We start from the raw sequence: 27,667 nt of genomic DNA, 5'->3' as shown, positions 1-27,667 counted from the left end.
GGCCGCTTGGGGACTTTTAACTTTGCGCAGTGGCAGTATCAGAGCCCATGAGGTTTAACCGAGGCGTGATTATTGCTAATTGAAAACTTTTCCCAATACCCCGCCATGATGACTTGAAATACAGTCAGCATTGGCAATTTTTGCTGGTCTCTCAGGAGACTTCATCTCTCGTAAAAAGAACAGATGTAGCGGTAAGAAAATAAGTTTAGCAGGTATGTTAACATGGTTTGTTCTCACCCGCGAAGAAAATGCAACTCTGCCCTTGAAGCCAACTGGTGCCTATTTTCCAGCTGCAGGGAACATCATTTATCTTCCTGACACGCCTACTTTAGCAACGCGTGGAAAGACGAAATGCCAAACAATCACACAAAGGACGGTTGGTCTGACTCTTCAGTCTGGTCACTCCCATGATGCCTTGCAGGAGTGGATGAGTCATCTTTGTCTCACCATACCCTAAATGAGCTGCTCCATGAGAACGTGACATCCTTGGCCGCTTGGGGACTTTTAACTTTGCGCAGTGGCAGTATCAGAGCCCATGAGGTTTAACCGAGGCGTGATTATTGCTAATTGAAAACTTTTCCCAATACCCCGCCATGATGACTTGAAATACAGTCAGCATTGGCAATTTTTGCTGGTCTCTCAGGAGACTTCATCTCTCGTAAAAAGAACAGATGTAGCGGTAAGAAAATAAGTTTAGCAGGTATGTTAACATGGTTTGTTCTCACCCGCGAAGAAAATGCAACTCTGCCCTTGAAGCCAACTGGTGCCTATTTTCCAGCTGCAGGGAACATCATTTATCTTCCTGACACGCCTACTTTAGCAACGCGTGAAAAGACGAAATGCCAAACAATCACACAAAGGACGGTTGGTCTGACTCTTCAGTCGGGTCACTCCCATGATGCCTTGCAGGAGTGGATGAGTCATCTTTGTCTCACCATACCTTAAATGAGCTGCTCCATGAGAACGTGACATCCTTGGCCGCTTGGGGACTTTTAACTTTGTGCAGTGGCAGTATCATAGCCCATGAGGTTTAACCGAGGCGTGATTATTGCTAATTGAAAACTTTTCCCAATACCCTGCCATGATGACTTGAAATACAGTCAGCATTGGCAATTTTTGCTGGTCTCTCAGGAGACTCGATCTCTCATAAAAAGAACAGACTTAGGGGTAAGAAAATAAACTTCCAAGGAATGTTAACATGGTTTGTTCTCACCCGCGAAGAAAAAGAAACTCTGGCCTTGAAGCTAACTGGTGCCTGTTTTCCAGCTGCAGAAAATTTCATTTTCCTTCCTGACACGCCTACTTTAGCAACTCGTGAAAAGACGAAATGCCAAACAATCGCCCGAAGGACGGTTGGTCTGACTCTTCAATCGGGTCACTCCCATGATGGCTTGCAGGAGTGGATGAGTCATCTCACCATACCTTAAATGAGCTGCTCCATGAGAACGTGACATCCTTGGCCGCTTGGGGACTTTTAACTTTGCGCAGTGGCAGTATCATAGCCCATGAGGTTTAACCGAGGCGTGATTATTGCTAATTGAAAACTTTTCCCAATACCCCGCCATGATGACTTGAAATACAGTCAGCATTGGCAATTTTTGCTGGTCTCTCAGGAGACTTCATCTCTCGTAAAAAGAACAGATGTAGCCGTAAGAAAATAAGTTTAGCAGGTATATTAACATGGTTTGTTCCCACCCGCGAAGAAAATGCAACTCTGCCCTTGAAGCCAACTGGTGCCTATTTTCCAGCTGCAGGGAACATCATTTATCTTCCTGACACGCCTACTTTAGCAACGCGTGGAAAGACGAAATGCCAAACAATCACACAAAGGACGGTTGGTCTGACTCTTCAGTCTGGTCACTCCCATGATGCCTTGCAGGAGTGGATGAGTCATCTTTGTCTCACCATACCCTAAATGAGCTGCTCCATGAGAACGTGACATCCTTGGCCGCTTGGGGACTTTTAACTTTGCGCAGTGGCAGTATCATTGCCCATGAGGTTTAACCGAGGCGTGATTATTGCTAATTGAAAACTTTTCCCAATACCCCGCCATGATGACTTGAAATACAGTCAGCATTGGCAATTTTTGCTGGTCTCTCAGGAGACTTCATCTCTTGTAAAAAGAACAGATGTAGTGGTAAGAAAATAAGTTTAGCAGGTATGTTAACATGGTTTGTTCTCACCCGCGAAGAAAATGCAACTCTGCCCTTGAAGCCAACTGGTGCCTATTTTCCAGCTGCAGGGAACATCATTTATCTTCCTGACACACCTACTTTAGCAACGCGTGAAAAGACGAAATGCCAAACAATCACACAAAGGACGGTTGGTCTGACTCTTCAGTCAGGTCACTCCCATGATGCCTTGCAGGAGTGGATGAGTCATCTTTGTCTCACCATACCTTAAATGAGCTGCTCCATGAGAATGTGACATCCTTGGCCGCTTGGGGACTTTTAACTTTGCGCAGTGGCAGTATCATAGCCCATGAGGTTTAACCGAGGCGTGATTATTGCTAATTGAAAACTTTTCCCAATACCCCGCCATGATGACTTGAAATACAGTCAGCATTGGCAATTTTTGCTGGTCTCTCACGAGACTCGATCTCTCGTAAAAAGAACAGACTTAGGGGTAAGAAAATAAACTTCCAAGGAATGTAAGCACGGTTTGTTCTCACCTGCGAAGAAAAAGAAACTCTGGCCTTGAAGCTAACTGGTGCCTGTTTTCCAGCTGCAGAAAATTTCATCTTCCTTCCTGACACGCCTACTTTAGCAACGCGTGAAAAGACGAAATGCCAAACAATCACACAAAGGACGGTTGGTCTGACTCTTCAGTCTGGTCACTCCCATGATGCTTTGCAGGAGTGGATGAGTCATCTTTGTCTCACCATACCTTAAATGAGCTGCTCCATGAGAACGTGACATGCTTGGCCGCTTGGGGACTTTTAACTTTGCGCAGTGGCAGTATCATAGCCCATGAGGTTTAACCGAGGCTTGATTATTGCTAATTGAAAACTTTTCCCAATACACCGCCATGATGACTTGAAATACAGTCAGCATTGGCAATTTTTGCTGGTCTCTCAGGAGACTTCATCTCTCGTAAAAAGAACAGATGTAGCCGTAAGAAAATAAGTTTAGCAGGTATGTTAACATGGTTTGTTCCCACCCGCGAAGAAAATGCAACTCTGCCCTTGAAGCCAACTGGTGCCTATTTTCCAGCTGCAGGGAACATCATTTATCTTCCTGACACGCCTACTTTAGCAACGCGTGGAAAGACGAAATGCCAAACAATCACACAAAGGACGGTTGGTCTGACTCTTCAGTCTGGTCACTCCCATGATGCCTTGCAGGAGTGGATGAGTCATCTTTGTCTCACCATACCCTAAATGAGCTGCTCCATGAGAACGTGACATCCTTGGCCGCTTGGGGACTTTTAACTTTGCGCAGTGGCAGTATCATTGCCCATGAGGTTTAACCGAGGCGTGATTATTGCTAATTGAAAACTTTTCCCAATACCCCGCCATGATGACTTGAAATACAGTCAGCATTGGCAATTTTTGCTGGTCTCTCAGGAGACTTCATCTCTTGTAAAAAGAACAGATGTAGTGGTAAGAAAATAAGTTTAGCAGGTATGTTAACATGGTTTGTTCTCACCCGCGAAGAAAATGCAACTCTGCCCTTGAAGCCAACTGGTGCCTATTTTCCAGCTGCAGGGAACATCATTTATCTTCCTGACACGCCTACTTTAGCAACGCGTGAAAAGACGAAATGCCAAACAATCACACAAAGGACGGTTGGTCTGACTCTTCAGTCAGGTCACTCCCATGATGCCTTGCAGGAGTGGATGAGTCATCTTTGTCTCACCATACCTTAAATGAGCTGCTCCATGAGAATGTGACATCCTTGGCCGCTTGGGGACTTTTAACTTTGCGCAGTGGCAGTATCAGAGCCCATGAGGTTTAACCGAGGCGTGATTATTGCTAATTGAAAACTTTTCCCAATACCCCGCCATGATGACTTGAAATACAGTCAGCATTGGCAATTTTTGCTGGTCTCAGGAGACTTCATCTCTCGTAAAAAGAACAGATGTAGCAGTAAGAAAAGAAGTTTAGCAGGTATGTTAACATGGTTTGTTCTCACCCGCGAAGAAAATGCAACTCTGCCCTTGAAGCCAACTGGTGCCTATTTTCCAGCTGCAGGGAACATCATTTATCTTCCTGACACGCCTACTTTAGCAACGCGTGAAAAGACGAAATGCCAAACAATCGCCCGAAGGACGGTTGGTCTGACTCTTCAGTCGGGTCACTCCCATGATGCCTTGCAGGAGTGGATAAGTCATCTTTGTCTCACCATACCTTAAATGAGCTGCTCCATGAGAATGTGACATCCTTGACCGCTTGGGGACTTTCAACTTTGCGCAGTGGCAGTATCATAGCCCATGAGGTTTAACTGAGGCGTGATTATTGCTAATTGAAAACTTTTCCCAATACCCCGCCATGATGACTTGAAATACAGTCAGCATTGGCAATTTTTGCTGGTGTCTCAGGAGACTTCATTTCTCGTAAAAAGAACAGATGTAGCGGTAAGAAAATAAGTTTAGCAGGTATGCTAACATGGTTTGTTCCCACCCGCGAAGAAAATGCAACTCTGCCCTTGAAGCCAACTGGTGCCTATTTTCCAGCTGCAGGGAACATCATTTATCTTCCTGACACGCCTACTTTAGCAACGCGTGGAAAGACGAAATGCCAAACAATCACACAAAGGACGGTTGGTCTGACTCTTCTGTCTGGTCACTCCCATGATGCCTTGCAGGAGTGGATGAGTCATCTTTGTCTCACCATACCCTAAATGAGCTGCTCCATGAGAACGTGACATCCTTGGCCGCTTGGGGACTTTTAACTTTGCGCAGTGGCAGTATCATAGCCCATGAGGTTTAACCGAGGCGTGATTATTGCTAATTGAAAACTTTTCCCAATACCCCGCCATGATGACTTGAAATACAGTCAGCATTGGCAATTTTTTTGCTGGTCTCTCAGGAGACTTCATCTCTCATAAAAAGAACAGATGTAGCCGTAAGAAAATAAGTTTAGCAGGTATGTTAACATGGTTTGTTCCCACCCGCGAAGAAAATGCAACTCTGCCCTTGAAGCCAACTGGTGCCTATTTTCCAGCTGCAGGGAACATCATTTATCTTCCTGACACGCCTACTTTAGCAACGCGTGGAAAGACGAAATGCCAAACAATCACACAAAGGACGGTTGGTCTGACTCTTCAGTCTGGTCACTCCCATGATGCCTTGCAGGAGTGGATGAGTCATCTTTGTCTCACCATACCCTAAATGAGCTGCTCCATGAGAACGTGACATCCTTGGCCGCTTGGGGACTTTTAACTTTGCGCAGTGGCAGCATCATTGCCCATGAGGTTTAACCGAGGCGTGATTATTGCTAATTGAAAACTTTTCCCAAAGCCCCGCCATGATGACTTGAAATACAGTCAGCATTGGCAATTTTTGCTGGTGTCTCAGGAGACTTCATTTCTCGTAAAAAGAACAGATGTAGCGGTAAGAAAATAAGTTTAGCAGGTATGTTAACATGGTTTGTTCTCACCCGCGAAGAAAATGCAACTCTGCCCTTGAAGCCAACTGGTGCCTATTTTCCAGCTGCAGGGAACATCATTTATCTTCCTGACACGCCTACTTTAGCAACGCGTGAAAAGACGAAATGCCAAACAATCACACAAAGGACGGTTGGTCTGACTCTTCAGTCGGGTCACTCCCATGATGCCTTGCAGGAGTGGATGAGTCATCTTTGTCTCACCATACCTTAAATGAGCTGCTCCATGAGAACGTGACATCCTTGGCCGCTTGGGGACTTTTAACTTTGTGCAGTGGCAGTATCATAGCCCATGAGGTTTAACCGAGGCGTGATTATTGCTAATTGAAAACTTTTCCCAATACCCCGCCATGATGACTTGAAATACAGTCAGCATTGGCAATTTTTGCTGGTCTCTCACGAGACTCGATCTCTCGTAAAAAGAACAGACTTAGGGGTAAGAAAATAAACTTCCAAGGAATGTTAGCACGGTTTGTTCTCACCTGCGAAGAAAAAGAAACTCTGGCCTTGAAGCTAACTGGTGCCTGTTTTCCAGCTGCAGAAAATTTCATCTTCCTTCCTGACACGCCTACTTTAGCAACGCGTGAAAAGACGAAATGCCAAACAATCACACAAAGGACGGTTGGTCTGCCTCTTCAGTCTGGTCACTCCCATGATGCTTTGCAGGAGTGGATGAGTCATCTTTGTCTCACCATACCTTAAATGAGCTGCTCCATGAGAACGTGACATGCTTGGCCGCTTGGGGACTTTTAACTTTGCGCAGTGGCAGTATCATAGCCCATGAGGTTTAACCGAGGCGTGATTATTGCTAGTTGAAAATTTTTCCCAATACACCGCCATGATGACTTGAAATACAGTCAGCATTGGCAATTTTTGCTGGTCTCTCAGGAGACTTCATCTCTCGTAAAAAGAACAGATGTAGCCGTAAGAAAATAAGTTTAGCAGGTATGTTAACATGGTTTGTTCCCACCCGCGAAGAAAATGCAACTCTGCCCTTGAAGCCAACTGGTGCCTATTTTCCAGCTGCAGGGAACATCATTTATCTTCCTGACACGCCTACTTTAGCAACGCGTGGAAAGACGAAATGCCAAACAATCACACAAAGGACGGTTGGTCTGACTCTTCAGTCTGGTCACTCCCATGATGCCTTGCAGGAGTGGATGAGTCATCTTTGTCTCACCATACCCTAAATGAGCTGCTCCATGAGAACGTGACATCCTTGGCCGCTTGGGGACTTTTAACTTTGCGCAGTGGCAGTATCATTGCCCATGAGGTTTAACCGAGGCGTGATTATTGCTAATTGAAAACTTTTCCCAATACCCCGCCATGATGACTTGAAATACAGTCAGCATTGGCAATTTTTGCTGGTCTCTCAGGAGACTTCATCTCTTGTAAAAAGAACAGATGTAGTGGTAAGAGAATAAGTTTAGCAGGTATGTTAACATGGTTTGTTCTCACCCGCGAAGAAAATGCAACTCTGCCCTTGAAGCCAACTGGTGCCTATTTTCCAGCTGCAGGGAACATCATTTATCTTCCTGACACGCCTACATTAGCAACGCGTGAAAAGACGAAATGCCAAACAATCACACAAAGGACGGTTGGTCTGACTCTTCAGTCAGGTCACTCCCATGATGCCTTGCAGGAGTGGATGAGTCATCTTTGTCTCACCATACCTTAAATGAGCTGCTCCATGAGAATGTGACATCCTTGGCCGCTTGGGGACTTTTAACTTTCCGCAGTGGCAGTATCATAGCCCATGAGGTTTAACCGAGGCGTGATTATTGCTAATTGAAAAATTTTCCCAATACCCCGCCATGATGACTTGAAATACAGTCAGCATTGGCAATTTTTGCTGGTCTCAGGAGACTTCATCTCTCGTAAAAAAAAAAAGATGTAGCAGTAAGAAAAGAAGTTTAGCAGGTATGTTAACATGGTTTGTTCTCACCCGCGAAGAAAATGCAACTCTGCCCTTGAAGCCAACTGGTGCCTATTTTCCAGCTGCAGGGAACATCATTTATCTTCCTGACACGCCTACTTTAGCAACGCGTGAAAAGACGAAATGCCAAACAATCACACAAAGGACGGTTGGTCTGACTCTTCAGTCAGGTCACTCCCATGATGCCTTGCAGGAGTGGATGAGTCATCTTTGTCTCACCATACCCTAAATGAGCTGCTCCATGAGAACGTGACATCCTTGGCCGCTTGGGGACTTTTAACTTTGCGCAGTGGCAGTATCATTGCCCATGAGGTTTAACCGAGGCGTGATTATTGCTAATTGAAAACTTTTCCCAATACCCCGCCATGATGACTTGAAATACAGTCAGCATTGGCAATTTTTGCTGGTCTCAGGAGACTTCATCTCTCGTAAAAAAAAAAGATGTAGCAGTAAGAAAAGAAGTTTAGCAGGTATGTTAACATGGTTTGTTCTCACCCGCGAAGAAAATGCAACTCTGCCCTTGAAGCCAACTGGTGCCTATTTTCCAGCTGCAGGGAACATCATTTATCTTCCTGACACGCCTACTTTAGCAACGCGTGAAAAGACGAAATGCCAAACAATCGCCCGAAGGACGGTTGGTCTGACTCTTCAGTCGGGTCACTCCCATGATGCCTTGCAGGAGTGGATAAGTCATCTTTGTCTCACCATACCTTAAATGAGCTGCTCCATGAGAATGTGACATCCTTGACCGCTTGGGGACTTTCAACTTTGCGCAGTGGCAGTATCATAGCCCATGAGGTTTAACTGAGGCGTGATTATTGCTAATTGAAAACTTTTCCCAATACCCCGCCATGATGACTTGAAATACAGTCAGCATTGGCAATTTTTGCTGGTGTCTCAGGAGACTTCATTTCTCGTAAAAAGAACAGATGTAGCGGTAAGAAAATAAGTTTAGCAGGTATGCTAACATGGTTTGTTCCCACCCGCGAAGAAAATGCAACTCTGCCCTTGAAGCCAACTGGTGCCTATTTTCCAGCTGCAGGGAACATCATTTATCTTCCTGACACGCCTACTTTAGCAACGCGTGGAAAGACGAAATGCCAAACAATCACACAAAGGACGGTTGGTCTGACTCTTCTGTCTGGTCACTCCCATGATGCCTTGCAGGAGTGGATGAGTCATCTTTGTCTCACCATACCCTAAATGAGCTGCTCCATGAGAACGTGACATCCTTGGCCGCTTGGGGACTTTTAACTTTGCGCAGTGGCAGTATCATAGCCCATGAGGTTTAACCGAGGCGTGATTATTGCTAATTGAAAACTTTTCCCAATACCCCGCCATGATGACTTGAAATACAGTCAGCATTGGCAATTTTTTTGCTGGTCTCTCAGGAGACTTCATCTCTCATAAAAAGAACAGATGTAGCCGTAAGAAAATAAGTTTAGCAGGTATGTTAACATGGTTTGTTCCCACCCGCGAAGAAAATGCAACTCTGCCCTTGAAGCCAACTGGTGCCTATTTTCCAGCTGCAGGGAACATCATTTATCTTCCTGACACGCCTACTTTAGCAACGCGTGGAAAGACGAAATGCCAAACAATCACACAAAGGACGGTTGGTCTGACTCTTCAGTCTGGTCACTCCCATGATGCCTTGCAGGAGTGGATGAGTCATCTTTGTCTCACCATACCCTAAATGAGCTGCTCCATGAGAACGTGACATCCTTGGCCGCTTGGGGACTTTTAACTTTGCGCAGTGGCAGCATCATTGCCCATGAGGTTTAACCGAGGCGTGATTATTGCTAATTGAAAACTTTTCCCAAAGCCCCGCCATGATGACTTGAAATACAGTCAGCATTGGCAATTTTTGCTGGTGTCTCAGGAGACTTCATTTCTCGTAAAAAGAACAGATGTAGCGGTAAGAAAATAAGTTTAGCAGGTATGTTAACATGGTTTGTTCTCACCCGCGAAGAAAATGCAACTCTGCCCTTGAAGCCAACTGGTGCCTATTTTCCAGCTGCAGGGAACATCATTTATCTTCCTGACACGCCTACTTTAGCAACGCGTGAAAAGACGAAATGCCAAACAATCACACAAAGGACGGTTGGTCTGACTCTTCAGTCGGGTCACTCCCATGATGCCTTGCAGGAGTGGATGAGTCATCTTTGTCTCACCATACCTTAAATGAGCTGCTCCATGAGAACGTGACATCCTTGGCCGCTTGGGGACTTTTAACTTTGTGCAGTGGCAGTATCATAGCCCATGAGGTTTAACCGAGGCGTGATTATTGCTAATTGAAAACTTTTCCCAATACCCCGCCATGATGACTTGAAATACAGTCAGCATTGGCAATTTTTGCTGGTCTCTCACGAGACTCGATCTCTCGTAAAAAGAACAGACTTAGGGGTAAGAAAATAAACTTCCAAGGAATGTTAGCACGGTTTGTTCTCACCTGCGAAGAAAAAGAAACTCTGGCCTTGAAGCTAACTGGTGCCTGTTTTCCAGCTGCAGAAAATTTCATCTTCCTTCCTGACACGCCTACTTTAGCAACGCGTGAAAAGACGAAATGCCAAACAATCACACAAAGGACGGTTGGTCTGCCTCTTCAGTCTGGTCACTCCCATGATGCTTTGCAGGAGTGGATGAGTCATCTTTGTCTCACCATACCTTAAATGAGCTGCTCCATGAGAACGTGACATGCTTGGCCGCTTGGGGACTTTTAACTTTGCGCAGTGGCAGTATCATAGCCCATGAGGTTTAACCGAGGCGTGATTATTGCTAGTTGAAAATTTTTCCCAATACACCGCCATGATGACTTGAAATACAGTCAGCATTGGCAATTTTTGCTGGTCTCTCAGGAGACTTCATCTCTCGTAAAAAGAACAGATGTAGCCGTAAGAAAATAAGTTTAGCAGGTATGTTAACATGGTTTGTTCCCACCCGCGAAGAAAATGCAACTCTGCCCTTGAAGCCAACTGGTGCCTATTTTCCAGCTGCAGGGAACATCATTTATCTTCCTGACACGCCTACTTTAGCAACGCGTGGAAAGACGAAATGCCAAACAATCACACAAAGGACGGTTGGTCTGACTCTTCAGTCTGGTCACTCCCATGATGCCTTGCAGGAGTGGATGAGTCATCTTTGTCTCACCATACCCTAAATGAGCTGCTCCATGAGAACGTGACATCCTTGGCCGCTTGGGGACTTTTAACTTTGCGCAGTGGCAGTATCATTGCCCATGAGGTTTAACCGAGGCGTGATTATTGCTAATTGAAAACTTTTCCCAATACCCCGCCATGATGACTTGAAATACAGTCAGCATTGGCAATTTTTGCTGGTCTCTCAGGAGACTTCATCTCTTGTAAAAAGAACAGATGTAGTGGTAAGAGAATAAGTTTAGCAGGTATGTTAACATGGTTTGTTCTCACCCGCGAAGAAAATGCAACTCTGCCCTTGAAGCCAACTGGTGCCTATTTTCCAGCTGCAGGGAACATCATTTATCTTCCTGACACGCCTACATTAGCAACGCGTGAAAAGACGAAATGCCAAACAATCACACAAAGGACGGTTGGTCTGACTCTTCAGTCAGGTCACTCCCATGATGCCTTGCAGGAGTGGATGAGTCATCTTTGTCTCACCATACCTTAAATGAGCTGCTCCATGAGAATGTGACATCCTTGGCCGCTTGGGGACTTTTAACTTTCCGCAGTGGCAGTATCATAGCCCATGAGGTTTAACCGAGGCGTGATTATTGCTAATTGAAAAATTTTCCCAATACCCCGCCATGATGACTTGAAATACAGTCAGCATTGGCAATTTTTGCTGGTCTCAGGAGACTTCATCTCTCGTAAAAAAAAAAAGATGTAGCAGTAAGAAAAGAAGTTTAGCAGGTATGTTAACATGGTTTGTTCTCACCCGCGAAGAAAATGCAACTCTGCCCTTGAAGCCAACTGGTGCCTATTTTCCAGCTGCAGGGAACATCATTTATCTTCCTGACACGCCTACTTTAGCAACGCGTGAAAAGACGAAATGCCAAACAATCACACAAAGGACGGTTGGTCTGACTCTTCAGTCAGGTCACTCCCATGATGCCTTGCAGGAGTGGATGAGTCATCTTTGTCTCACCATACCCTAAATGAGCTGCTCCATGAGAACGTGACATCCTTGGCCGCTTGGGGACTTTTAACTTTGCGCAGTGGCAGTATCATTGCCCATGAGGTTTAACCGAGGCGTGATTATTGCTAATTGAAAACTTTTCCCAATACCCCGCCATGATGACTTGAAATACAGTCAGCATTGGCAATTTTTGCTGGTCTCTCAGGAGACTTCATCTCTTGTAAAAAGAACAGATGTAGTGGTAAGAAAATAAGTTTAGCAGGTATGTTAACATGGTTTGTTCTCACCCGCGAAGAAAATGCAACTCTGCCCTTGAAGCCAACTGGTGCCTATTTTCCAGCTGCAGGGAACATCATTTATCTTCCTGACACGCCTACTTTAGCAACGCGTGAAAAGACGAAATGCCAAACAATCACACAAAGGACGGTTGGTCTGACTCTTCAGTCAGGTCACTCCCATGATGCCTTGCAGGAGTGGATGAGTCATCTTTGTCTCACCATACCTTAAATGAGCTGCTCCATGAGAATGTGACATCCTTGGCCGCTTGGGGACTTTTAACTTTCCGCAGTGGCAGTATCATAGCCCATGAGGTTTAACCGAGGCGTGATTATTGCTAATTGAAAACTTTTCCCAATACCCCGCCATGATGACTTGAAATACAGTCAGCATTGGCAATTTTTGCTGGTCTCAGGAGACTTCATCTCTCGTAAAAAAAAAAGATGTAGCAGTAAGAAAAGAAGTTTAGCAGGTATGTTAACATGGTTTGTTCTCACCCGCGAAGAAAATGCAACTCTGCCCTTGAAGCCAACTGGTGCCTATTTTCCAGCTGCAGGGAACATCATTTATCTTCCTGACACGCCTACTTTAGCAACGCGTGAAAAGACGAAATGCCAAACAATCGCCCGAAGGACGGTTGGTCTGACTCTTCAGTCGGGTCACTCCCATGATGCCTTGCAGGAGTGGATAAGTCATCTTTGTCTCACCATACCTTAAATGAGCTGCTCCATGAGAATGTGACATCCTTGACCGCTTGGGGACTTTCAACTTTGCGCAGTGGCAGTATCATAGCCCATGAGGTTTAACTGAGGCGTGATTATTGCTAATTGAAAACTTTTCCCAATACCCCGCCATGATGACTTGAAATACAGTCAGCATTGGCAATTTTTGCTGGTGTCTCAGGAGACTTCATTTCTCGTAAAAAGAACAGATGTAGCAGTAAGAAAATAAGTTTAGCAGGTATGTTAACATGGTTTGTTCCCACCCGCGAAGAAAATGCAACTCTGCCCTTGAAGCCAACTGGTGCCTATTTTCCAGCTGCAGGGAACATCATTTATCTTCCTGACACGCCTACTTTAGCAACGCGTGGAAAGACGAAATGCCAAACAATCACACAAAGGACGGTTGGTCTGACTCTTCAGTCTGGTCACTCCCATGATGCCTTGCAGGAGTGGATGAGTCATCTTTGTCTCACCATACCCTAAATGAGCTGCTCCATGAGAACGTGACATCCTTGGCCGCTTGGGGACTTTTAACTTTGCGCAGTGGCAGTATCATAGCCCATGAGGTTTAACCGAGGCGTGATTATTGCTAATTGAAAACTTTTCCCAATACCCCGCCATGATGACTTGAAATACAGTCAGCATTGGCAATTTTTTTGCTGGTCTCTCAGGAGACTTCATCTCTCATAAAAAGAACAGATGTAGCCGTAAGAAAATAAGTTTAGCAGGTATGTTAACATGGTTTGTTCCCACCCGCGAAGAAAATGCAACTCTGCCCTTGAAGCCAACTGGTGCCTATTTTCCAGCTGCAGGGAACATCATTTATCTTCCTGACACGCCTACTTTAGCAACGCGTGGAAAGACGAAATGCCAAACAATCACACAAAGGACGGTTGGTCTGACTCTTCAGTCTGGTCACTCCCATGATGCCTTGCAGGAGTGGATGAGTCATCTTTGTCTCACCATACCCTAAATGAGCTGCTCCATGAGAACGTGACATCCTTGGCCGCTTGGGGACTTTTAACTTTGCGCAGTGACAGTATCATAGCCCATGAGGTTTAACTGAGGCGTGATTATTGCTAATTGAAAACTTTTCCCAATACCCCGCCATGATGACTTGAAATACAGTCAGCATTGGCAATTTTTGCTGGTGTCTCAGGAGACTTCATTTCTCGTAAAAAGAACAGATGTAGCGGTAAGAAAATAAGTTTAGCAGGTATGTTAACATGGTTTGTTCCCACCCGCGAAGAAAATGCAACTCTGCCCTTGAAGCCAACTGGTGCCTATTTTCCAGCTGCAGGGAACATCATTTATCTTCCTGACACGCCTACTTTAGCAACGCGTGGAAAGACGAAATGCCAAACAATCACACAAAGGACGGTTGGTCTGACTCTTCAGTCTGGTCACTCCCATGATGCCTTGCAGGAGTGGATGAGTCATCTTTGTCTCACCATACCCTAAATGAGCTGCTCCATGAGAACGTGACATCCTTGGCCGCTTGGGGACTTTTAACTTTGCGCAGTGGCAGTATCATTGCCCATGAGGTTTAACCGAGGCGTGATTATTGCTAATTGAAAACTTTTCCCAATACCCCGCCATGATGACTTGAAATACAGTCAGCATTGGCAATTTTTTTGCTGGTCTCTCAGGAGACTTCATCTCTCATAAAAAGAACAGATGTAGCCGTAAGAAAATAAGTTTAGCAGGTATGTTAACATGGTTTGTTCCCACCCGCGAAGAAAATGCAACTCTGCCCTTGAAGCCAACTGGTGCCTATTTTCCAGCTGCAGGGAACATCATTTATCTTCCTGACACGCCTACTTTAGCAACGCGTGGAAAGACGAAATGCCAAACAATCACACAAAGGACGGTTGGTCTGACTCTTCAGTCTGGTCACTCCCATGATGCCTTGCAGGAGTGGATGAGTCATCTTTGTCTCACCATACCCTAAATGAGCTGCTCCATGAGAACGTGACATCCTTGGCCGCTTGGGGACTTTTAACTTTGCGCAGTGACAGTATCATAGCCCATGAGGTTTAACTGAGGCGTGATTATTGCTAATTGAAAACTTTTCCCAATACCCCGCCATGATGACTTGAAATACAGTCAGCATTGGCAATTTTTGCTGGTGTCTCAGGAGACTTCATTTCTCGTAAAAAGAACAGATGTAGCGGTAAGAAAATAAGTTTAGCAGGTATGTTAACATGGTTTGTTCCCACCCGCGAAGAAAATGCAACTCTGCCCTTGAAGCCAACTGGTGCCTATTTTCCAGCTGCAGGGAACATCATTTATCTTCCTGACACGCCTACTTTAGCAACGCGTGGAAAGACGAAATGCCAAACAATCACACAAAGGACGGTTGGTCTGACTCTTCAGTCTGGTCACTCCCATGATGCCTTGCAGGAGTGGATGAGTCATCTTTGTCTCACCATACCCTAAATGAGCTGCTCCATGAGAACGTGACATCCTTGGCCGCTTGGGGACTTTTAACTTTGCGCAGTGGCAGTATCATTGCCCATGAGGTTTAACCGAGGCGTGATTATTGCTAATTGAAAACTTTTCCCAATACCCCGCCATGATGACTTGAAATACAGTCAGCATTGGCAATTTTTTTGCTGGTCTCTCAGGAGACTTCATCTCTCATAAAAAGAACAGATGTAGCCGTAAGAAAATAAGTTTAGCAGGTATGTTAACATGGTTTGTTCCCACCCGCGAAGAAAATGCAACTCTGCCCTTGAAGCCAACTGGTGCCTATTTTCCAGCTGCAGGGAACATCATTTATCTTCCTGACACGCCTACTTTAGCAACGCGTGGAAAGACGAAATGCCAAACAATCACACAAAGGACGGTTGGTCTGACTCTTCAGTCTGGTCACTCCCATGATGCCTTGCAGGAGTGGATGAGTCATCTTTGTCTCACCATACCCTAAATGAGCTGCTCCATGAGAACGTGACATCCTTGGCCGCTTGGGGACTTTTAACTTTGCGCACTGGCAGCATCATTGCCCATGAGGTTTAACCGAGGCGTGATTATTGCTAATTGAAAACTTTTCCCAAAGCCCCGCCATGATGACTTGAAATACAGTCAGCATTGGCAATTTTTGCTGGTGTCTCAGGAGACTTCATTTCTCGTAAAAAGAACAGATGTAGCGGTAAGAAAATAAGTTTAGCAGGTATGTTAACATGGTTTGTTCTCACCCGCGAAGAAAATGCAACTCTGCCCTTGAAGCCAACTGGTGCCTATTTTCCAGCTGCAGGGAACATCATTTATCTTCCTGACACGCCTACTTTAGCAACGCGTGAAAAGACGAAATGCCAAACAATCACACAAAGGACGGTTGGTCTGACTCTTCAGTCGGGTCACTCCCATGATGCCTTGCAGGAGTGGATGAGTCATCTTTGTCTCACCATACCTTAAATGAGCTGCTCCATGAGAACGTGACATCCTTGGCCGCTTGGGGACTTTTAACTTTGTGCAGTGGCAGTATCATAGCCCATGAGGTTTAACCGAGGCGTGATTATTGCTAATTGAAAACTTTTCCCAATACCCTGCCATGATGACTTGAAATACAGTCAGCATTGGCAATTTTTGCTGGTCTCTCACGAGACTCGATCTCTCGTAAAAAGAACAGACTTAGGGGTAAGAAAATAAACTTCCAAGGAATGTTAGCACGGTTTGTTCTCACCTGCGAAGAAAAAGAAACTCTGGCCTTGAAGCTAACTGGTGCCTGTTTTCCAGCTGCAGAAAATTTCATCTTCCTTCCTGACACGCCTACTTTAGCAACGCGTGAAAAGACGAAATGCCAAACAATCACACAAAGGACGGTTGGTCTGCCTCTTCAGTCTGGTCACTCCCATGATGCTTTGCAGGAGTGGATGAGTCATCTTTGTCTCACCATACCTTAAATGAGCTGCTCCATGAGAACGTGACATGCTTGGCCGCTTGGGGACTTTTAACTTTGCGCAGTGGCAGTATCATAGCCCATGAGGTTTAACCGAGGCGTGATTATTGCTAATTGAAAACTTTTCCCAATACACCGCCATGATGACTTGAAATACAGTCAGCATTGGCAATTTTTGCTGGTCTCTCAGGAGACTTCATCTCTCGTAAAAAGAACAGATGTAGCCGTAAGAAAATAAGTTTAGCAGGTATGTTAACATGGTTTGTTCCCACCCGCGAAGAAAATGCAACTCTGCCCTTGAAGCCAACTGGTGCCTATTTTCCAGCTGCAGGGAACATCATTTATCTTCCTGACACGCCTACTTTAGCAACGCGTGGAAAGACGAAATGCCAAACAATCACACAAAGGACGGTTGGTCTGACTCTTCAGTCTGGTCACTCCCATGATGCCTTGCAGGAGTGGATGAGTCATCTTTGTCTCACCATACCCTAAATGAGCTGCTCCATGAGAACGTGACATCCTTGGCCGCTTGGGGACTTTTAACTTTGCGCAGTGGCAGTATCATTGCCCATGAGGTTTAACCGAGGCGTGATTATTGCTAATTGAAAACTTTTCCCAATACCCCGCCATGATGACTTGAAATACAGTCAGCATTGGCAATTTTTGCTGGTCTCTCAGGAGACTTCATCTCTTGTAAAAAGAACAGATGTAGTGGTAAGAAAATAAGTTTAGCAGGTATGTTAACATGGTTTGTTCTCACCCGCGAAGAAAATGCAACTCTGCCCTTGAAGCCAACTGGTGCCTATTTTCCAGCTGCAGGGAACATCATTTATCTTCCTGACACGCCTACTTTAGCAACGCGTGAAAAGACGAAATGCTAAACAATCACACAAAGGACGGTTGGTCTGACTCTTCAGTCAGGTCACTCCCATGATGCCTTGCAGGAGTGGATGAGTCATCTTTGTCTCACCATACCTTAAATGAGCTGCTCCATGAGAATGTGACATCCTTGGCCGCTTGGGGACTTTTAACTTTCCGCAGTGGCAGTATCATAGCCCATGAGGTTTAACCGAGGCGTGATTATTGCTAATTGAAAACTTTTCCCAATACCCCGCCATGATGACTTGAAATACAGTCAGCATTGGCAATTTTTGCTGGTCTCAGGAGACTTCATCTCTCGTAAAAAAAAAAAGATGTAGCAGTAAGAAAAGAAGTTTAGCAGGTATGTTAACATGGTTTGTTCTCACCCGCGAAGAAAATGCAACTCTGCCCTTGAAGCCAACTGGTGCCTATTTTCCAGCTGCAGGGAACATCATTTATCTTCCTGACACGCCTACTTTAGCAACGCGTGAAAAGACGAAATGCCAAACAATCACACAAAGGACGGTTGGTCTGACTCTTCAGTCAGGTCACTCCCATGATGCCTTGCAGGAGTGGATGAGTCATCTTTGTCTCACCATACCTTAAATGAGCTGCTCCATGAGAATGTGACATCCTTGGCCGCTTGGGGACTTTTAACTTTCCGCAGTGGCAGTATCATAGCCCATGAGGTTTAACCGAGGCGTGATTATTGCTAATTGAAAACTTTTCCCAATACCCCGCCATGATGACTTGAAATACAGTCAGCATTGGCAATTTTTGCTGGTCTCAGGAGACTTCATCTCTCGTAAAAAAAAAAGATGTAGCAGTAAGAAAAGAAGTTTAGCAGGTATGTTAACATGGTTTGTTCCCACCCGCGAAGAAAATGCAACTCTGCCCTTGAAGCCAACTGGTGCCTATTTTCCAGCTGCAGGGAACATCATTTATCTTCCTGACACGCCTACTTTAGCAACGCGTGAAAAGACGAAATGCCAAACAATCGCCCGAAGGACGGTTGGTCTGACTCTTCAGTCGGGTCACTCCCATGATGCCTTGCAGGAGTGGATAAGTCATCTTTGTCTCACCATACCTTAAATGAGCTGCTCCATGAGAATGTGACATCCTTGACCGCTTGGGGACTTTCAACTTTGCGCAGTGGCAGTATCATAGCCCATGAGGTTTAACTGAGGCGTGATTATTGCTAATTGAAAACTTTTCCCAATACCCCGCCATGATGACTTGAAATACAGTCAGCATTGGCAATTTTTGCTGGTGTCTCAGGAGACTTCATTTCTCGTAAAAAGAACAGATGTAGCGGTAAGAAAATAAGTTTAGCAGGTATGTTAACATGGTTTGTTCCCACCCGCGAAGAAAATGCAACTCTGCCCTTGAAGCCAACTGGTGCCTATTTTCCAGCTGCAGGGAACATCATTTATCTTCCTGACACGCCTACTTTAGCAACGCGTGGAAAGACGAAATGCCAAACAATCACACAAAGGACGGTTGGTCTGACTCTTCAGTCTGGTCACTCCCATGATGCCTTGCAGGAGTGGATGAGTCATCTTTGTCTCACCATACCCTAAATGAGCTGCTCCATGAGAACGTGACATCCTTGGCCGCTTGGGGACTTTTAACTTTGCGCAGTGGCAGTATCATTGCCCATGAGGTTTAACCGAGGCGTGATTATTGCTAATTGAAAACTTTTCCCAATACCCCGCCATGATGACTTGAAATACAGTCAGCATTGGCAATTTTTTTGCTGGTCTCTCAGGAGACTTCATCTCTCATAAAAAGAACAGATGTAGCCGTAAGAAAATAAGTTTAGCAGGTATGTTAACATGGTTTGTTCCCACCCGCGAAGAAAATGCAACTCTGCCCTTGAAGCCAACTGGTGCCTATTTTCCAGCTGCAGGGAACATCATTTATCTTCCTGACACGCCTACTTTAGCAACGCGTGGAAAGACGAAATGCCAAACAATCACACAAAGGACGGTTGGTCTGACTCTTCAGTCTGGTCACTCCCATGATGCCTTGCAGGAGTGGATGAGTCATCTTTGTCTCACCATACCCTAAATGAGCTGCTCCATGAGAACGTGACATCCTTGGCCGCTTGGGGACTTTTAACTTTCCGCAGTGGCAGTATCATAGCCCATGAGGTTTAACCGAGGCGTGATTATTGCTAATTGAAAACTTTTCCCAATACCCCGCCATGATGACTTGAAATACAGTCAGCATTGGCAATTTTTGCTGGTCTCAGGAGACTTCATCTCTCGTAAAAAAAAAAAGATGTAGCAGTAAGAAAAGAAGTTTAGCAGGTATGTTAACATGGTTTGTTCTCACCCGCGAAGAAAATGCAACTCTGCCCTTGAAGCCAACTGGTGCCTATTTTCCAGCTGCAGGGAACATCATTTATCTTCCTGACACGCCTACTTTAGCAACGCGTGAAAAGACGAAATGCCAAACAATCACACAAAGGACGGTTGGTCTGACTCTTCAGTCAGGTCACTCCCATGATGCCTTGCAGGAGTGGATGAGTCATCTTTGTCTCACCATACCTTAAATGAGCTGCTCCATGAGAATGTGACATCCTTGGCCGCTTGGGGACTTTTAACTTTCCGCAGTGGCAGTATCATAGCCCATGAGGTTTAACCGAGGCGTGATTATTGCTAATTGAAAACTTTTCCCAATACCCCGCCATGATGACTTGAAATACAGTCAGCATTGGCAATTTTTGCTGGTCTCAGGAGACTTCATCTCTCGTAAAAAAAAAAGATGTAGCAGTAAGAAAAGAAGTTTAGCAGGTATGTTAACATGGTTTGTTCCCACCCGCGAAGAAAATGCAACTCTGCCCTTGAAGCCAACTGGTGCCTATTTTCCAGCTGCAGGGAACATCATTTATCTTCCTGACACGCCTACTTTAGCAACGCGTGAAAAGACGAAATGCCAAACAATCGCCCGAAGGACGGTTGGTCTGACTCTTCAGTCGGGTCACTCCCATGATGCCTTGCAGGAGTGGATAAGTCATCTTTGTCTCACCATACCTTAAATGAGCTGCTCCATGAGAATGTGACATCCTTGACCGCTTGGGGACTTTCAACTTTGCGCAGTGGCAGTATCATAGCCCATGAGGTTTAACTGAGGCGTGATTATTGCTAATTGAAAACTTTTCCCAATACCCCGCCATGATGACTTGAAATACAGTCAGCATTGGCAATTTTTGCTGGTGTCTCAGGAGACTTCATTTCTCGTAAAAAGAACAGATGTAGCGGTAAGAAAATAAGTTTAGCAGGTATGTTAACATGGTTTGTTCCCACCCGCGAAGAAAATGCAACTCTGCCCTTGAAGCCAACTGGTGCCTATTTTCCAGCTGCAGGGAACATCATTTATCTTCCTGACATGCCTACTTTAGCAACGCGTGGAAAGACGAAATGCCAAACAATCACACAAAGGACGGTTGGTCTGACTCTTCAGTCTGGTCACTCCCATGATGCCTTGCAGGAGTGGATGAGTCATCTTTGTCTCACCATACCCTAAATGAGCTGCTCCATGAGAACGTGACATCCTTGGCCGCTTGGGGACTTTTAACTTTGCGCAGTGGCAGTATCATTGCCCATGAGGTTTAACCGAGGCGTGATTATTGCTAATTGAAAACTTTTCCCAATACCCCGCCATGATGACTTGAAATACAGTCAGCATTGGCAATTTTTTTGCTGGTCTCTCAGGAGACTTCATCTCTCATAAAAAGAACAGATGTAGCCGTAAGAAAATAAGTTTAGCAGGTATGTTAACATGGTTTGTTCCCACCCGCGAAGAAAATGCAACTCTGCCCTTGAAGCCAACTGGTGCCTATTTTCCAGCTGCAGGGAACATCATTTATCTTCCTGACACGCCTACTTTAGCAACGCGTGGAAAGACGAAATGCCAAACAATCACACAAAGGACGGTTGGTCTGACTCTTCAGTCTGGTCACTCCCATGATGCCTTGCAGGAGTGGATGAGTCATCTTTGTCTCACCATACCCTAAATGAGCTGCTCCATGAGAACGTGACATCCTTGGCCGCTTGGGGACTTTTAACTTTCCGCAGTGGCAGTATCATAGCCCATGAGGTTTAACCGAGGCGTGATTATTGCTAATTGAAAACTTTTCCCAATACCCCGCCATGATGACTTGAAATACAGTCAGCATTGGCAATTTTTGCTGGTCTCAGGAGACTTCATCTCTCGTAAAAAAAAAAAGATGTAGCAGTAAGAAAAGAAGTTTAGCAGGTATGTTAACATGGTTTGTTCTCACCCGCGAAGAAAATGCAACTCTGCCCTTGAAGCCAACTGGTGCCTATTTTCCAGCTGCAGGGAACATCATTTATCTTCCTGACACGCCTACTTTAGCAACGCGTGAAAAGACGAAATGCCAAACAATCACACAAAGGACGGTTGGTCTGACTCTTCAGTCAGGTCACTCCCATGATGCCTTGCAGGAGTGGATGAGTCATCTTTGTCTCACCATACCTTAAATGAGCTGCTCCATGAGAATGTGACATCCTTGGCCGCTTGGGGACTTTTAACTTTCCGCAGTGGCAGTATCATAGCCCATGAGGTTTAACCGAGGCGTGATTATTGCTAATTGAAAACTTTTCCCAATACCCCGCCATGATGACTTGAAATACAGTCAGCATTGGCAATTTTTGCTGGTCTCAGGAGACTTCATCTCTCGTAAAAAAAAAAGATGTAGCAGTAAGAAAAGAAGTTTAGCAGGTATGTTAACATGGTTTGTTCCCACCCGCGAAGAAAATGCAACTCTGCCCTTGAAGCCAACTGGTGCCTATTTTCCAGCTGCAGGGAACATCATTTATCTTCCTGACACGCCTACTTTAGCAACGCGTGAAAAGACGAAATGCCAAACAATCGCCCGAAGGACGGTTGGTCTGACTCTTCAGTCGGGTCACTCCCATGATGCCTTGCAGGAGTGGATAAGTCATCTTTGTCTCACCATACCTTAAATGAGCTGCTCCATGAGAATGTGACATCCTTGACCGCTTGGGGACTTTCAACTTTGCGCAGTGGCAGTATCATAGCCCATGAGGTTTAACTGAGGCGTGATTATTGCTAATTGAAAACTTTTCCCAATACCCCGCCATGATGACTTGAAATACAGTCAGCATTGGCAATTTTTGCTGGTGTCTCAGGAGACTTCATTTCTCGTAAAAAGAACAGATGTAGCGGTAAGAAAATAAGTTTAGCAGGTATGTTAACATGGTTTGTTCCCACCCGCGAAGAAAATGCAACTCTGCCCTTGAAGCCAACTGGTGCCTATTTTCCAGCTGCAGGGAACATCATTTATCTTCCTGACATGCCTACTTTAGCAACGCGTGGAAAGACGAAATGCCAAACAATCACACAAAGGACGGTTGGTCTGACTCTTCAGTCTGGTCACTCCCATGATGCCTTGCAGGAGTGGATGAGTCATCTTTGTCTCACCATACCCTAAATGAGCTGCTCCATGAGAACGTGACATCCTTGGCCGCTTGGGGACTTTTAACTTTGCGCAGTGGCAGTATCATTGCCCATGAGGTTTAACCGAGGCGTGATTATTGCTAATTGAAAACTTTTCCCAATACCCCGCCATGATGACTTGAAATACAGTCAGCATTGGCAATTTTTTTGCTGGTCTCTCAGGAGACTTCATCTCTCATAAAAAGAACAGATGTAGCCGTAAGAAAATAAGTTTAGCAGGTATGTTAACATGGTTTGTTCCCACCCGCGAAGAAAATGCAACTCTGCCCTTGAAGCCAACTGGTGCCTATTTTCCAGCTGCAGGGAACATCATTTATCTTCCTGACACGCCTACTTTAGCAACGCGTGGAAAGACGAAATGCCAAACAATCACACAAAGGACGGTTGGTCTGACTCTTCAGTCTGGTCACTCCCATGATGCCTTGCAGGAGTGGATGAGTCATCTTTGTCTCACCATACCTTAAATGAGCTGCTCCATGAGAACGTGACATGCTTGGCCGCTTGGGGACTTTTAACTTTGCGCAGTGGCAGTATCATAGCCCATGAGGTTTAACCGAGGCGTGATTATTGCTAATTGAAAACTTTTCCCAATACACCGCCATGATGACTTGAAATACAGTCAGCATTGGCAATTTTTGCTGGTCTCTCAGGAGACTTCATCTCTCGTAAAAAGAACAGATGTAGCCGTAAGAAAATAAGTTTAGCAGGTATGTTAACATGGTTTGTTCCCACCCGCGAAGAAAATGCAACTCTGCCCTTGAAGCCAACTGGTGCCTATTTTCCAGCTGCAGGGAACATCATTTATCTTCCTGACACGCCTACTTTAGCAACGCGTGGAAAGACGAAATGCCAAACAATCACACAAAGGACGGTTGGTCTGACTCTTCAGTCTGGTCACTCCCATGATGCCTTGCAGGAGTGGATGAGTCATCTTTGTCTCACCATACCCTAAATGAGCTGCTCCATGAGAACGTGACATCCTTGGCCGCTTGGGGACTTTTAACTTTGCGCAGTGGCAGTATCATTGCCCATGAGGTTTAACCGAGGCGTGATTATTGCTAATTGAAAACTTTTCCCAATACCCCGCCATGATGACTTGAAATACAGTCAGCATTGGCAATTTTTGCTGGTCTCTCAGGAGACTTCATCTCTTGTAAAAAGAACAGATGTAGTGGTAAGAAAATAAGTTTAGCAGGTATGTTAACATGGTTTGTTCTCACCCGCGAAGAAAATGCAACTCTGCCCTTGAAGCCAACTGGTGCCTATTTTCCAGCTGCAGGGAACATCATTTATCTTCCTGACACGCCTACTTTAGCAACGCGTGAAAAGACGAAATGCTAAACAATCACACAAAGGACGGTTGGTCTGACTCTTCAGTCAGGTCACTCCCATGATGCCTTGCAGGAGTGGATGAGTCATCTTTGTCTCACCATACCTTAAATGAGCTGCTCCATGAGAATGTGACATCCTTGGCCGCTTGGGGACTTTTAACTTTCCGCAGTGGCAGTATCATAGCCCATGAGGTTTAACCGAGGCGTGATTATTGCTAATTGAAAACTTTTCCCAATACCCCGCCATGATGACTTGAAATACAGTCAGCATTGGCAATTTTTGCTGGTCTCAGGAGACTTCATCTCTCGTAAAAAAAAAAAGATGTAGCAGTAAGAAAAGAAGTTTAGCAGGTATGTTAACATGGTTTGTTCTCACCCGCGAAGAAAATGCAACTCTGCCCTTGAAGCCAACTGGTGCCTATTTTCCAGCTGCAGGGAACATCATTTATCTTCCTGACACGCCTACTTTAGCAACGCGTGAAAAGACGAAATGCCAAACAATCACACAAAGGACGGTTGGTCTGACTCTTCAGTCAGGTCACTCCCATGATGCCTTGCAGGAGTGGATGAGTCATCTTTGTCTCACCATACCTTAAATGAGCTGCTCCATGAGAATGTGACATCCTTGGCCGCTTGGGGACTTTTAACTTTCCGCAGTGGCAGTATCATAGCCCATGAGGTTTAACCGAGGCGTGATTATTGCTAATTGAAAACTTTTCCCAATACCCCGCCATGATGACTTGAAATACAGTCAGCATTGGCAATTTTTGCTGGTCTCAGGAGACTTCATCTCTCGTAAAAAAAAAAGATGTAGCAGTAAGAAAAGAAGTTTAGCAGGTATGTTAACATGGTTTGTTCCCACCCGCGAAGAAAATGCAACTCTGCCCTTGAAGCCAACTGGTGCCTATTTTCCAGCTGCAGGGAACATCATTTATCTTCCTGACACGCCTACTTTAGCAACGCGTGAAAAGACGAAATGCCAAACAATCGCCCGAAGGACGGTTGGTCTGACTCTTCAGTCGGGTCACTCCCATGATGCCTTGCAGGAGTGGATAAGTCATCTTTGTCTCACCATACCTTAAATGAGCTGCTCCATGAGAATGTGACATCCTTGACCGCTTGGGGACTTTCAACTTTGCGCAGTGGCAGTATCATAGCCCATGAGGTTTAACTGAGGCGTGATTATTGCTAATTGAAAACTTTTCCCAATACCCCGCCATGATGACTTGAAATACAGTCAGCATTGGCAATTTTTGCTGGTGTCTCAGGAGACTTCATTTCTCGTAAAAAGAACAGATGTAGCGGTAAGAAAATAAGTTTAGCAGGTATGTTAACATGGTTTGTTCCCACCCGCGAAGAAAATGCAACTCTGCCCTTGAAGCCAACTGGTGCCTATTTTCCAGCTGCAGGGAACATCATTTATCTTCCTGACACGCCTACTTTAGCAACGCGTGGAAAGACGAAATGCCAAACAATCACACAAAGGACGGTTGGTCTGACTCTTCAGTCTGGTCACTCCCATGATGCCTTGCAGGAGTGGATGAGTCATCTTTGTCTCACCATACCCTAAATGAGCTGCTCCATGAGAACGTGACATCCTTGGCCGCTTGGGGACTTTTAACTTTGCGCAGTGGCAGTATCATTGCCCATGAGGTTTAACCGAGGCGTGATTATTGCTAATTGAAAACTTTTCCCAATACCCCGCCATGATGACTTGAAATACAGTCAGCATTGGCAATTTTTTTGCTGGTCTCTCAGGAGACTTCATCTCTCATAAAAAGAACAGATGTAGCCGTAAGAAAATAAGTTTAGCAGGTATGTTAACATGGTTTGTTCCCACCCGCGAAGAAAATGCAACTCTGCCCTTGAAGCCAACTGGTGCCTATTTTCCAGCTGCAGGGAACATCATTTATCTTCCTGACACGCCTACTTTAGCAACGCGTGGAAAGACGAAATGCCAAACAATCACACAAAGGACGGTTGGTCTGACTCTTCAGTCTGGTCACTCCCATGATGCCTTGCAGGAGTGGATGAGTCATCTTTGTCTCACCATACCCTAAATGAGCTGCTCCATGAGAACGTGACATCCTTGGCCGCTTGGGGACTTTTAACTTTCCGCAGTGGCAGTATCATAGCCCATGAGGTTTAACCGAGGCGTGATTATTGCTAATTGAAAACTTTTCCCAATACCCCGCCATGATGACTTGAAATACAGTCAGCATTGGCAATTTTTGCTGGTCTCAGGAGACTTCATCTCTCGTAAAAAAAAAAAGATGTAGCAGTAAGAAAAGAAGTTTAGCAGGTATGTTAACATGGTTTGTTCTCACCCGCGAAGAAAATGCAACTCTGCCCTTGAAGCCAACTGGTGCCTATTTTCCAGCTGCAGGGAACATCATTTATCTTCCTGACACGCCTACTTTAGCAACGCGTGAAAAGACGAAATGCCAAACAATCACACAAAGGACGGTTGGTCTGACTCTTCAGTCAGGTCACTCCCATGATGCCTTGCAGGAGTGGATGAGTCATCTTTGTCTCACCATACCTTAAATGAGCTGCTCCATGAGAATGTGACATCCTTGGCCGCTTGGGGACTTTTAACTTTCCGCAGTGGCAGTATCATAGCCCATGAGGTTTAACCGAGGCGTGATTATTGCTAATTGAAAACTTTTCCCAATACCCCGCCATGATGACTTGAAATACAGTCAGCATTGGCAATTTTTGCTGGTCTCAGGAGACTTCATCTCTCGTAAAAAAAAAAGATGTAGCAGTAAGAAAAGAAGTTTAGCAGGTATGTTAACATGGTTTGTTCCCACCCGCGAAGAAAATGCAACTCTGCCCTTGAAGCCAACTGGTGCCTATTTTCCAGCTGCAGGGAACATCATTTATCTTCCTGACACGCCTACTTTAGCAACGCGTGAAAAGACGAAATGCCAAACAATCGCCCGAAGGACGGTTGGTCTGACTCTTCAGTCGGGTCACTCCCATGATGCCTTGCAGGAGTGGATAAGTCATCTTTGTCTCACCATACCTTAAATGAGCTGCTCCATGAGAATGTGACATCCTTGACCGCTTGGGGACTTTCAACTTTGCGCAGTGGCAGTATCATAGCCCATGAGGTTTAACTGAGGCGTGATTATTGCTAATTGAAAACTTTTCCCAATACCCCGCCATGATGACTTGAAATACAGTCAGCATTGGCAATTTTTGCTGGTGTCTCAGGAGACTTCATTTCTCGTAAAAAGAACAGATGTAGCGGTAAGAAAATAAGTTTAGCAGGTATGTTAACATGGTTTGTTCCCACCCGCGAAGAAAATGCAACTCTGCCCTTGAAGCCAACTGGTGCCTATTTTCCAGCTGCAGGGAACATCATTTATCTTCCTGACATGCCTACTTTAGCAACGCGTGGAAAGACGA

At 45.2% G+C, this 27,667-nt stretch overlaps 57 non-coding genes across 57 annotated transcripts; all 57 read left to right on the top strand.

Moving 5' to 3' along the window:
- Positions 1-18: 18 nt before the first annotated feature.
- On the top strand, positions 19-159 carry LOC136613462 (U4 spliceosomal RNA). The gene has a single exon (XR_010790701.1). It is a non-coding gene; the product is annotated as a U4 spliceosomal RNA (small nuclear RNA).
- A 347-nt stretch (positions 160-506) lies between these two features.
- On the top strand, positions 507-647 carry LOC136613461 (U4 spliceosomal RNA). Its single transcript, XR_010790700.1, has one exon. It is a non-coding gene; the product is annotated as a U4 spliceosomal RNA (small nuclear RNA).
- Positions 648-994: 347 nt separating this feature from the next.
- LOC136613421 (U4 spliceosomal RNA) lies at positions 995-1,135 on the top strand. Its single transcript, XR_010790662.1, has one exon. It is a non-coding gene; the product is annotated as a U4 spliceosomal RNA (small nuclear RNA).
- A 341-nt stretch (positions 1,136-1,476) lies between these two features.
- LOC136613296 (U4 spliceosomal RNA) lies at positions 1,477-1,617 on the top strand. The gene has a single exon (XR_010790553.1). It is a non-coding gene; the product is annotated as a U4 spliceosomal RNA (small nuclear RNA).
- A 347-nt stretch (positions 1,618-1,964) lies between these two features.
- On the top strand, positions 1,965-2,105 carry LOC136613681 (U4 spliceosomal RNA). Its single transcript, XR_010790906.1, has one exon. It is a non-coding gene; the product is annotated as a U4 spliceosomal RNA (small nuclear RNA).
- A 347-nt stretch (positions 2,106-2,452) lies between these two features.
- On the top strand, positions 2,453-2,593 carry LOC136613311 (U4 spliceosomal RNA). The gene has a single exon (XR_010790566.1). It is a non-coding gene; the product is annotated as a U4 spliceosomal RNA (small nuclear RNA).
- A 347-nt stretch (positions 2,594-2,940) lies between these two features.
- Positions 2,941-3,081, top strand: LOC136613460 (U4 spliceosomal RNA). Its single transcript, XR_010790699.1, has one exon. It is a non-coding gene; the product is annotated as a U4 spliceosomal RNA (small nuclear RNA).
- Positions 3,082-3,428: 347 nt separating this feature from the next.
- Positions 3,429-3,569, top strand: LOC136613670 (U4 spliceosomal RNA). The gene has a single exon (XR_010790895.1). It is a non-coding gene; the product is annotated as a U4 spliceosomal RNA (small nuclear RNA).
- Positions 3,570-3,916: 347 nt separating this feature from the next.
- LOC136613624 (U4 spliceosomal RNA) lies at positions 3,917-4,055 on the top strand. The gene has a single exon (XR_010790853.1). It is a non-coding gene; the product is annotated as a U4 spliceosomal RNA (small nuclear RNA).
- A 347-nt stretch (positions 4,056-4,402) lies between these two features.
- Positions 4,403-4,543, top strand: LOC136613595 (U4 spliceosomal RNA). Its single transcript, XR_010790826.1, has one exon. It is a non-coding gene; the product is annotated as a U4 spliceosomal RNA (small nuclear RNA).
- Positions 4,544-4,890: 347 nt separating this feature from the next.
- LOC136613565 (U4 spliceosomal RNA) lies at positions 4,891-5,033 on the top strand. Its single transcript, XR_010790798.1, has one exon. It is a non-coding gene; the product is annotated as a U4 spliceosomal RNA (small nuclear RNA).
- Positions 5,034-5,380: 347 nt separating this feature from the next.
- LOC136613638 (U4 spliceosomal RNA) lies at positions 5,381-5,521 on the top strand. The gene has a single exon (XR_010790866.1). It is a non-coding gene; the product is annotated as a U4 spliceosomal RNA (small nuclear RNA).
- A 347-nt stretch (positions 5,522-5,868) lies between these two features.
- LOC136613315 (U4 spliceosomal RNA) lies at positions 5,869-6,009 on the top strand. The gene has a single exon (XR_010790570.1). It is a non-coding gene; the product is annotated as a U4 spliceosomal RNA (small nuclear RNA).
- A 347-nt stretch (positions 6,010-6,356) lies between these two features.
- On the top strand, positions 6,357-6,497 carry LOC136613362 (U4 spliceosomal RNA). The gene has a single exon (XR_010790610.1). It is a non-coding gene; the product is annotated as a U4 spliceosomal RNA (small nuclear RNA).
- Positions 6,498-6,844: 347 nt separating this feature from the next.
- Positions 6,845-6,985, top strand: LOC136613658 (U4 spliceosomal RNA). Its single transcript, XR_010790884.1, has one exon. It is a non-coding gene; the product is annotated as a U4 spliceosomal RNA (small nuclear RNA).
- A 347-nt stretch (positions 6,986-7,332) lies between these two features.
- Positions 7,333-7,471, top strand: LOC136613647 (U4 spliceosomal RNA). Its single transcript, XR_010790874.1, has one exon. It is a non-coding gene; the product is annotated as a U4 spliceosomal RNA (small nuclear RNA).
- A 348-nt stretch (positions 7,472-7,819) lies between these two features.
- LOC136613483 (U4 spliceosomal RNA) lies at positions 7,820-7,958 on the top strand. Its single transcript, XR_010790720.1, has one exon. It is a non-coding gene; the product is annotated as a U4 spliceosomal RNA (small nuclear RNA).
- Positions 7,959-8,305: 347 nt separating this feature from the next.
- On the top strand, positions 8,306-8,446 carry LOC136613594 (U4 spliceosomal RNA). Its single transcript, XR_010790825.1, has one exon. It is a non-coding gene; the product is annotated as a U4 spliceosomal RNA (small nuclear RNA).
- A 347-nt stretch (positions 8,447-8,793) lies between these two features.
- Positions 8,794-8,936, top strand: LOC136613564 (U4 spliceosomal RNA). The gene has a single exon (XR_010790797.1). It is a non-coding gene; the product is annotated as a U4 spliceosomal RNA (small nuclear RNA).
- A 347-nt stretch (positions 8,937-9,283) lies between these two features.
- LOC136613637 (U4 spliceosomal RNA) lies at positions 9,284-9,424 on the top strand. The gene has a single exon (XR_010790865.1). It is a non-coding gene; the product is annotated as a U4 spliceosomal RNA (small nuclear RNA).
- Positions 9,425-9,771: 347 nt separating this feature from the next.
- Positions 9,772-9,912, top strand: LOC136613314 (U4 spliceosomal RNA). Its single transcript, XR_010790569.1, has one exon. It is a non-coding gene; the product is annotated as a U4 spliceosomal RNA (small nuclear RNA).
- Positions 9,913-10,259: 347 nt separating this feature from the next.
- On the top strand, positions 10,260-10,400 carry LOC136613361 (U4 spliceosomal RNA). Its single transcript, XR_010790609.1, has one exon. It is a non-coding gene; the product is annotated as a U4 spliceosomal RNA (small nuclear RNA).
- A 347-nt stretch (positions 10,401-10,747) lies between these two features.
- LOC136613646 (U4 spliceosomal RNA) lies at positions 10,748-10,888 on the top strand. Its single transcript, XR_010790873.1, has one exon. It is a non-coding gene; the product is annotated as a U4 spliceosomal RNA (small nuclear RNA).
- A 347-nt stretch (positions 10,889-11,235) lies between these two features.
- LOC136613645 (U4 spliceosomal RNA) lies at positions 11,236-11,374 on the top strand. The gene has a single exon (XR_010790872.1). It is a non-coding gene; the product is annotated as a U4 spliceosomal RNA (small nuclear RNA).
- Positions 11,375-11,722: 348 nt separating this feature from the next.
- LOC136613633 (U4 spliceosomal RNA) lies at positions 11,723-11,863 on the top strand. The gene has a single exon (XR_010790862.1). It is a non-coding gene; the product is annotated as a U4 spliceosomal RNA (small nuclear RNA).
- Positions 11,864-12,210: 347 nt separating this feature from the next.
- LOC136613619 (U4 spliceosomal RNA) lies at positions 12,211-12,349 on the top strand. The gene has a single exon (XR_010790848.1). It is a non-coding gene; the product is annotated as a U4 spliceosomal RNA (small nuclear RNA).
- Positions 12,350-12,696: 347 nt separating this feature from the next.
- Positions 12,697-12,837, top strand: LOC136613593 (U4 spliceosomal RNA). The gene has a single exon (XR_010790824.1). It is a non-coding gene; the product is annotated as a U4 spliceosomal RNA (small nuclear RNA).
- A 347-nt stretch (positions 12,838-13,184) lies between these two features.
- On the top strand, positions 13,185-13,327 carry LOC136613562 (U4 spliceosomal RNA). Its single transcript, XR_010790795.1, has one exon. It is a non-coding gene; the product is annotated as a U4 spliceosomal RNA (small nuclear RNA).
- A 347-nt stretch (positions 13,328-13,674) lies between these two features.
- LOC136613661 (U4 spliceosomal RNA) lies at positions 13,675-13,815 on the top strand. The gene has a single exon (XR_010790887.1). It is a non-coding gene; the product is annotated as a U4 spliceosomal RNA (small nuclear RNA).
- Positions 13,816-14,162: 347 nt separating this feature from the next.
- Positions 14,163-14,305, top strand: LOC136613559 (U4 spliceosomal RNA). Its single transcript, XR_010790792.1, has one exon. It is a non-coding gene; the product is annotated as a U4 spliceosomal RNA (small nuclear RNA).
- A 347-nt stretch (positions 14,306-14,652) lies between these two features.
- LOC136613660 (U4 spliceosomal RNA) lies at positions 14,653-14,793 on the top strand. Its single transcript, XR_010790886.1, has one exon. It is a non-coding gene; the product is annotated as a U4 spliceosomal RNA (small nuclear RNA).
- A 347-nt stretch (positions 14,794-15,140) lies between these two features.
- On the top strand, positions 15,141-15,283 carry LOC136613558 (U4 spliceosomal RNA). Its single transcript, XR_010790791.1, has one exon. It is a non-coding gene; the product is annotated as a U4 spliceosomal RNA (small nuclear RNA).
- Positions 15,284-15,630: 347 nt separating this feature from the next.
- Positions 15,631-15,771, top strand: LOC136613653 (U4 spliceosomal RNA). Its single transcript, XR_010790879.1, has one exon. It is a non-coding gene; the product is annotated as a U4 spliceosomal RNA (small nuclear RNA).
- A 347-nt stretch (positions 15,772-16,118) lies between these two features.
- Positions 16,119-16,259, top strand: LOC136613449 (U4 spliceosomal RNA). Its single transcript, XR_010790688.1, has one exon. It is a non-coding gene; the product is annotated as a U4 spliceosomal RNA (small nuclear RNA).
- A 347-nt stretch (positions 16,260-16,606) lies between these two features.
- Positions 16,607-16,747, top strand: LOC136613352 (U4 spliceosomal RNA). Its single transcript, XR_010790601.1, has one exon. It is a non-coding gene; the product is annotated as a U4 spliceosomal RNA (small nuclear RNA).
- Positions 16,748-17,094: 347 nt separating this feature from the next.
- LOC136613622 (U4 spliceosomal RNA) lies at positions 17,095-17,235 on the top strand. Its single transcript, XR_010790851.1, has one exon. It is a non-coding gene; the product is annotated as a U4 spliceosomal RNA (small nuclear RNA).
- A 347-nt stretch (positions 17,236-17,582) lies between these two features.
- Positions 17,583-17,721, top strand: LOC136613617 (U4 spliceosomal RNA). Its single transcript, XR_010790847.1, has one exon. It is a non-coding gene; the product is annotated as a U4 spliceosomal RNA (small nuclear RNA).
- Positions 17,722-18,069: 348 nt separating this feature from the next.
- LOC136613616 (U4 spliceosomal RNA) lies at positions 18,070-18,208 on the top strand. The gene has a single exon (XR_010790846.1). It is a non-coding gene; the product is annotated as a U4 spliceosomal RNA (small nuclear RNA).
- A 347-nt stretch (positions 18,209-18,555) lies between these two features.
- On the top strand, positions 18,556-18,696 carry LOC136613592 (U4 spliceosomal RNA). The gene has a single exon (XR_010790823.1). It is a non-coding gene; the product is annotated as a U4 spliceosomal RNA (small nuclear RNA).
- Positions 18,697-19,043: 347 nt separating this feature from the next.
- Positions 19,044-19,186, top strand: LOC136613557 (U4 spliceosomal RNA). Its single transcript, XR_010790790.1, has one exon. It is a non-coding gene; the product is annotated as a U4 spliceosomal RNA (small nuclear RNA).
- Positions 19,187-19,533: 347 nt separating this feature from the next.
- LOC136613615 (U4 spliceosomal RNA) lies at positions 19,534-19,672 on the top strand. The gene has a single exon (XR_010790845.1). It is a non-coding gene; the product is annotated as a U4 spliceosomal RNA (small nuclear RNA).
- A 348-nt stretch (positions 19,673-20,020) lies between these two features.
- LOC136613614 (U4 spliceosomal RNA) lies at positions 20,021-20,159 on the top strand. Its single transcript, XR_010790844.1, has one exon. It is a non-coding gene; the product is annotated as a U4 spliceosomal RNA (small nuclear RNA).
- A 347-nt stretch (positions 20,160-20,506) lies between these two features.
- Positions 20,507-20,647, top strand: LOC136613591 (U4 spliceosomal RNA). The gene has a single exon (XR_010790822.1). It is a non-coding gene; the product is annotated as a U4 spliceosomal RNA (small nuclear RNA).
- Positions 20,648-20,994: 347 nt separating this feature from the next.
- LOC136613556 (U4 spliceosomal RNA) lies at positions 20,995-21,137 on the top strand. The gene has a single exon (XR_010790789.1). It is a non-coding gene; the product is annotated as a U4 spliceosomal RNA (small nuclear RNA).
- A 347-nt stretch (positions 21,138-21,484) lies between these two features.
- On the top strand, positions 21,485-21,623 carry LOC136613613 (U4 spliceosomal RNA). Its single transcript, XR_010790843.1, has one exon. It is a non-coding gene; the product is annotated as a U4 spliceosomal RNA (small nuclear RNA).
- Positions 21,624-21,971: 348 nt separating this feature from the next.
- LOC136613612 (U4 spliceosomal RNA) lies at positions 21,972-22,110 on the top strand. The gene has a single exon (XR_010790842.1). It is a non-coding gene; the product is annotated as a U4 spliceosomal RNA (small nuclear RNA).
- A 347-nt stretch (positions 22,111-22,457) lies between these two features.
- LOC136613590 (U4 spliceosomal RNA) lies at positions 22,458-22,598 on the top strand. Its single transcript, XR_010790821.1, has one exon. It is a non-coding gene; the product is annotated as a U4 spliceosomal RNA (small nuclear RNA).
- Positions 22,599-22,945: 347 nt separating this feature from the next.
- LOC136613555 (U4 spliceosomal RNA) lies at positions 22,946-23,088 on the top strand. Its single transcript, XR_010790788.1, has one exon. It is a non-coding gene; the product is annotated as a U4 spliceosomal RNA (small nuclear RNA).
- A 347-nt stretch (positions 23,089-23,435) lies between these two features.
- LOC136613351 (U4 spliceosomal RNA) lies at positions 23,436-23,576 on the top strand. The gene has a single exon (XR_010790600.1). It is a non-coding gene; the product is annotated as a U4 spliceosomal RNA (small nuclear RNA).
- A 347-nt stretch (positions 23,577-23,923) lies between these two features.
- LOC136613610 (U4 spliceosomal RNA) lies at positions 23,924-24,064 on the top strand. Its single transcript, XR_010790840.1, has one exon. It is a non-coding gene; the product is annotated as a U4 spliceosomal RNA (small nuclear RNA).
- A 347-nt stretch (positions 24,065-24,411) lies between these two features.
- LOC136613611 (U4 spliceosomal RNA) lies at positions 24,412-24,550 on the top strand. Its single transcript, XR_010790841.1, has one exon. It is a non-coding gene; the product is annotated as a U4 spliceosomal RNA (small nuclear RNA).
- A 348-nt stretch (positions 24,551-24,898) lies between these two features.
- LOC136613609 (U4 spliceosomal RNA) lies at positions 24,899-25,037 on the top strand. The gene has a single exon (XR_010790839.1). It is a non-coding gene; the product is annotated as a U4 spliceosomal RNA (small nuclear RNA).
- A 347-nt stretch (positions 25,038-25,384) lies between these two features.
- Positions 25,385-25,525, top strand: LOC136613589 (U4 spliceosomal RNA). The gene has a single exon (XR_010790820.1). It is a non-coding gene; the product is annotated as a U4 spliceosomal RNA (small nuclear RNA).
- Positions 25,526-25,872: 347 nt separating this feature from the next.
- On the top strand, positions 25,873-26,015 carry LOC136613554 (U4 spliceosomal RNA). The gene has a single exon (XR_010790787.1). It is a non-coding gene; the product is annotated as a U4 spliceosomal RNA (small nuclear RNA).
- Positions 26,016-26,362: 347 nt separating this feature from the next.
- LOC136613608 (U4 spliceosomal RNA) lies at positions 26,363-26,501 on the top strand. Its single transcript, XR_010790838.1, has one exon. It is a non-coding gene; the product is annotated as a U4 spliceosomal RNA (small nuclear RNA).
- Positions 26,502-26,849: 348 nt separating this feature from the next.
- LOC136613607 (U4 spliceosomal RNA) lies at positions 26,850-26,988 on the top strand. Its single transcript, XR_010790837.1, has one exon. It is a non-coding gene; the product is annotated as a U4 spliceosomal RNA (small nuclear RNA).
- A 347-nt stretch (positions 26,989-27,335) lies between these two features.
- On the top strand, positions 27,336-27,476 carry LOC136613588 (U4 spliceosomal RNA). Its single transcript, XR_010790819.1, has one exon. It is a non-coding gene; the product is annotated as a U4 spliceosomal RNA (small nuclear RNA).
- The last annotated feature ends 191 nt before the right edge of the window (positions 27,477-27,667 follow it).

The sequence above is a fragment of the Eleutherodactylus coqui genome, chromosome 2, assembly GCF_035609145.1.
Source record: "Eleutherodactylus coqui strain aEleCoq1 chromosome 2, aEleCoq1.hap1, whole genome shotgun sequence".
Taxonomy (NCBI): Eukaryota; Metazoa; Chordata; class Amphibia; order Anura; family Eleutherodactylidae; genus Eleutherodactylus; species Eleutherodactylus coqui.
This window is presented reverse-complemented; position numbering and strand designations above follow the sequence as displayed.